The sequence below is a fragment of the Rhipicephalus sanguineus genome, chromosome 3, assembly GCF_013339695.2.
Source record: "Rhipicephalus sanguineus isolate Rsan-2018 chromosome 3, BIME_Rsan_1.4, whole genome shotgun sequence".
NCBI lineage: Eukaryota > Metazoa > Arthropoda > Arachnida > Ixodida > Ixodidae > Rhipicephalus > Rhipicephalus sanguineus.
This window is the reverse complement of record NC_051178.1, coordinates 194,484,943-194,491,190: the sequence shown is the minus strand read 5'-3', so window position 1 is coordinate 194,491,190 and position 6,248 is coordinate 194,484,943.

Sequence of the window (6,248 nt, the reverse complement as noted above, 5' to 3'; positions counted from 1 at the left end):
CGCGGTTTGTGTCAAACGTTGCTAACAGTCTTTGTGGGTGAAACCCGAATAAGTCAAAACAAAGCAATAAACACGCGTGGCAGTAATATAGTAATACCGCTATAGTAATATTAATGATGGTACTACCGATTGCACTATCGATAGTTTCTTTACACTATCGATAGTTTAAAAAAAAACTATCGATACTATCGATAGTCAATTTACCGATAGTTCTGCATCACTACTCTCAATGCAAACAGGCACCTTCTGAATCACGTAAGTGCCTCTATAGGGGACCAACTCTTCTTTATAGTGATGGAGCCGTTAGCTACGCCGGAATCGCTGGCATCGCGCATTTCTCGTGCGCACATTGCCCGCGCAGCTGCCACCATCGAAGGCATGGCAAAACACGGGACAATGTATTTTTCTCCTCGCCTGGCGAGCGGTGTCATCGTCCCGCGCAATCGACCGCCGACTGAGAGCGCTGCCTTTCATTTCCGATACTCGGGTATAGGCGCATACAACAACGCAGCCACGCGGGACCCGTGCCCTGACCCAATAGCGATAGGGCGCCGTCCCCTTTGCCCCTCATTAATATTGCAGACCCCCCCCCCCTGCGGAGAGTCCGAAAAACAATGAATAATTTCCTCCGTCCACCTTACTCCCACGCCCGCACTCCGCATATTCGATCATCCCCGCGCATGACGCACGAGTATAATATACACTTCAGCGCTCTATGAATGAACGATATACTGCCGCCTGGTGCCACGCAGATATCGTGGAGATAACGAGCTTTTTTTTTTTTTGCATTCGGTTCTGTCTTTGTGACCGCGTGGTTGCCGCGTATAGTCACGCATTGGATAGGTCGCGTTAGTAACGCAGTAAATGAGATGCAGTTCGACGGTGGCAGCGGTGGGTAGAAAAATAGTCCTCGCGTTTCACAAGGGCGCACGAGGTCCACATTAAAAGCGTCTCTCTTGTTGTCGAGTCGATTCGAAGAGGGAAACAGTTGGAAATTTGCTCGTGCGTGAGAGTGCACTTTGAATATCCAACGACCCGACGACAGTACGATAATTCCTCATGGCAGAACGAGAATTGACTGTATAACGAGACATATAAGAAACCGCAATGCACGCTTCTACACTTCGTAATGAAACGACATGCTAACTAATCTACGCATTTGTCTCCCCGCTGGAAAAAATTGAAGTCAAGGCGATCGCGCGTGTTGTTGTTCTTTCCCGTAGATAATGCTACTTAAATCTATCGTGGTCGCCCAACTCTAGCTCGCCAGCTTGTCTTGCGTGACAGGTTAGAGTTAAAAACTTATCTTTATTAATGCCATTTCTCCCGAGCCTCAGCTAAAGCCACAGTCATAGCTTTTTAACCATCTGTTTTCATCTTGTCCGTAGATTTTGCGCACATAAAACGTAAATTCAAAGACAACAGCGTTTTAATTGTCTTTTTCCGCATTCAAAGGAATCCACGGCGGGTTAGAAAAACGAAAAGAGATCAACGTATTTGTATTGTAACTACGTTAACATCAGATCAATCACTGAATCAATCACACATTCACTGCCTCCTTCCTAGGACTCATATCTAGAACTCGTTGCAAGCCCAAATTCTAGTGCGCAATTGTAGTGTCTTCTTTCTTTCTTTCTTTCTTTCTTTCTTTCTTTCTTTCTTTCTTTCTTTCTTTCTTTCTTTCTTTCTTTCTTTCTTTCTTTCTTTCTTTCTTTCTTTCTTTCTTTCTTTCTTTCTTTCTTTCTTTCTTTCTTTCTTTCTTTCTTTCTTTCTTTCTTTCTTTCTTTCTTTCTTTCTTTCTTTCTTCTTTCTTTCTTTCTTTCTTTCTTTCTTTCTTTCTTTCTTTCTTTCTTTCTTTCTTTCTTTCTTTCTTTCTTTCTTTCTTTCTTTCTTTCTTTCTTTCTTTCTTCTTTCTTTCTTTCTTTCTTTCTTTCTTTCTTTCTTTCTTTCTTTCTTTCTTTCTTTCTTTCTTTCTTTCTTTCTTTCTTTTCACAGCCTGAGCTTGCACGTATGCTGATGGTCCATTTTTCAGTTGGTTATATCTGGCCATAAAGTCACCAAATCCTCACTCCAGCCTGGTTAACTTCCTGTTAACTTCCTTGTCATTTTCTTATAATTTTCTTTATCTTTATCTCCCTTTCTTAATCTTTGTTTGCTCGTAAACCTAGAGTAACATATGGGAACGCTAGACCAGATGAAATGATTTGCCACGCACGCAGCCATCCATGTGCATACTGTTAGACGTACACACGACGCATACCGTGCGAAATTTCCGGCTGCTTGAATTACAGGCAGAATCCGAGTTGATATACACGCGACAAAAGTGTCTTCGCTTCAAAAAAACAGCAGGGAATCCACGGAACGCGCAATCGCCTTCAACCGTGCCAGTAGCCGGAATCCCACCTAAAGCCCGAGCACGAACTGCCTTCGAGGCTCCCCGCCGCCCGTTACCCGGTGAGCGCCGCGAAGTCGACGGCCTTCTTGTAGGCCTCAACTTTTTCGGCGTACAGCGGCGGCCACTCGCTATACGCTATGGTAATGGCGTATTTGCCCAAAGTCGCCGCCCTTCGGGCCGACCCCATGCGGAGAGGATTGTTAGTGCCAGCGCTGAAATATTGCGGGCCCGGTGTGACCCGCGCGCTTCTATGCAAATCGCGGCCTTCCTTCGAGCGTCGACGGAGCGCTAGGTCGGCGTTCCGGCAACAGATCCGTTCTGTACTCCGCATCCTCCAACATCGTGCAGTACAGGCAATGCCTATAGAAGGAACACCCGCTGCTGTTATACGCATTGCAGATTCGCTGGAAAACGCACCTGTGGTTTGTTCGCTGCCTGTCGTGATTTAAACGTTAACGCGGTAGGTGAGAACACAGATATATGTGATGCGTAAATGCCCTTCGAATCAATGGATCACGAAACAAAGACCATGAACACAGAGAAGAAACCATGGACCTGTGGCATAGGTATATATAGCATATGGCGTATTGGCACGGAGCTTTAGATACGGCATGCCACTGTCAAAGCTTCCAACAGGCTGCACCGAACTAAGCGCGTAAACTATGGTGGCGTTATAGCCCCTTGCGAGTTATACTCGTCTCTCTTCCTGCTCGCAATGCAGCGTCCTTCCGTCGTCGTGCGCCGTGATTTCGCAGCGAGTCTCGAATGCTTTTGAGCCTCGTGTATTTTATCACTGCGCAGCCGTAATAAATGGCTGAATACTTCCACACTCAAAAATCTCGTTTCAGCCGTTGCGTAAATCCGAATCTCCCAAAGCATTATGCGGTATTGTATGTTTGTGTGACTGGAGCTAAGCTTGAATGAATGAAGCGCTACACCGGAGCTATTCCTTCCGTAAAGTAGAAATTACGGCGCAGGAAAGTGGAAGACGTTTTGTCGCAGTGCTTATCGAAGTTTCACCGAAGATGGCATGCGGGTATGCACACTACTTGTATATGTCAGTTAATGTAAACTGCATGTAGTTTTGGTATCCAATAACGAAAAAACAGGATAAATTTACTGCAGACAGTATCGTATAAAGAAAAACCTGCGCGCGGATGAATAGGCCTAACTACCAAAGTTTTGCACTTGACCACGTGTGTCGCGATCGTGCCGCATTGGCAAAGAAAAAAAAAGTTCAATAACATTTATTTTGCAAGTGCTCTTTTATTCTGGCTTGTCGTCATGCATCGCTGGGGATATGTCTACTATCAGGACCGGTTTAAATTTTCTGGTACAAAAATTCTAGCGTATCGGTTCCTTGATATTGTGCGTATGGACCTCTCTCTTCTTTTGCTTGCACAGTTACATCAGCTGCGTGATTTATGCGGAAATCTTCTTTAAAGCGGAAATTATTGATTTAAGCTGACACCTGCTCATTACACAACTGTCAGCAGTTTCGCAAAAATTCACAAAAAGCACCTCCCCCTAGGTATTTAAATAATTTTTCATTGCTAACAGCTGGCGAAGGATGCTTCTATTCAAGAAAAGTAAATATTGTTCAAAGTTTGAACTATTGGCTTTCTAATAACAAGGTAAACAGTTTGTTACATGGTATATAGGGATGTGATAGCTTCCATGAAGGCAGATGGGCCTGAGTCAGCGATTTCCTGCGCAAGGTCGTTCCAGTCCTTGGCTGCTCGAGGAAAAAAAGAAGATGCGAAGGTGACAGTACGAGCATGAGGACGGGCAACATTTAGGCGTGACCAACGCGATAGGACATTCATTCTTTATTTCCTTAAAGACCCCACTAGGGGGTATTACATAAGAGGTGGGTTACAAGATAAAAATTTAGTTATGTAAAAGAATGTATCTTGGCTTAGCGAATATGAATAGTGGTTGGCATTGCTGCAACCCTTTATAATCACTCAGTAATGTTATGTTTTCTGATCATGATACAGGATCGCAACAAGCCATTGAGCTAATAGAGAGGATCTCAGTTATTCAAGCCGCGCTCAGGGGCGGGATCATTAGTGCTTGGAAACGTGCTGTTCTCTGTTCCCTTCACAACGTCGCATGTTTTCTTATCACTTGCTGTGCGTTCTCCACTTCACAGTCAGCGTATCGGCGTTGTCTCGTTATTTGCGGTCTCCTATTAGCGTTGTTATGTTCAGTAATTTACACATTGAGTTGAAGTACCGGTCATCTTTCCATCAAGGAGGTATGAATACATTTCGTTGTGTTTTATCAACTGTGTTTACGACTACGAACTCTGTACAACACTTACCGATTGCAATACAGTGATAGCGACCAAATGCGGTGAACATTCACGTACAAGGGGCCTGGCCAAATAACGGTTTATCCTAAACTGCATAAACAAACTTCACACATCGCTTCTATTGTGAGATTCAAATAAGCCGAGTGCAGCGATGGCCTCGGAAAGTGGATTTTTCGCTTTAGGACAGCGACGCGTAACCTTGAATTTACTAAACATCTTGTGTAACTGTTACCATGTTACACATGTGACTATTATTTCTTAAAATGTTCGCTGTGCAATCTATTCTAGTCTTGTGTTGGCAATACCGCGACATAACTGACAAGACCTCATAAATCGAAACGGGATGCTTATGCGATATAAGTACTGAACCTGACAGTATATAGGAACGTCCAGAGAAATGCCTCGTCTTGTCGTATAGTCACCACAAGTGCAACACCGGAGGTATAACAGGCATTCTTAGGATGCTAGATGTTTACGTTTACATTGCAGTAGATACATGCACATATAAAAGCGTTGTTCTCTGTAAACGCACTTTTCCGGTTTCTCGAAGTCACTCCACAAATATCAGACGGGGTAGCAAATCAAGTGTGCAAAATTTTGTAATGCTCTAACATCGTACAATATTTTCTAATTATAGTTATAATTCGTCTAAAAATTCGACTGATATGAGTTTAATGTTACAGCTTACTTTCTAAATCACGAGGAAAGCCCTGTTGAAGCGTGAGGGGCATAGAGCCCAGCACCTCCACAAAATCATCAACAGCGTCGAGACACTTCCAAATCAGGCATCTTCACAAGCACAAGCGCCATAGTGTAATACGAAGCATAAGGAGCTTGATGAGGGCGAGTTGGTGTAGCATACTGGAAAGTTTAACGTTGCGCAAAACAGTGTGTTTTTTATGTGTATAAGTATCAGTGTTTCCTGAAATAAACTTCAGTTGTTAGTTTGCGCTTGTCTGTTTAAGTGTTCCTTCCTAGTTCTCGTGAGTTTTGCGCAACGTTAAGTTTTCCAGCATAGTGTAATACGCTTATGTAGTGGCGACAACGAGCTTCCTGTCCACATTGAAGGTAGTAAAGCACTATAAAAAGCGTCAGGGTTAGGGTGAAGGGCGCAAAGGTAGTCGAGCCGCGCCTGACAGACAGCAGAGTAGGAAATGATGATCAAACACGTGCCGTGAGTGAATGAACGAAAAGTGCGCACAATCGACAGACGAGCGAACGTGAAGACGAAGCTGGCGAATTGACTGCGTCCTGCGCCCGGGCGAGCGAGCGCAGGTGAGTGACATACAAAAGTGCGCGCCGATGGCGTTCTCTGAGTCACGTGCAAATCTCGCAAGGGCCACCAGGCGCAGCCACGCCCTCACGTTGCGAGACCATGTCGCGTGAAAGAGGAGGAGGAGGGGGAGACAGGAGATAGTGGAAAGGGATGGAAGCGTAGCTTCTAGCTCCAGCAAGAGAGTCGAGTACAGAGAGAAAACATATAAATGGAAAGGTTAATGCTGCCTGTGCGAGAAGGGAGTTGTAGAAAGGCAAAGA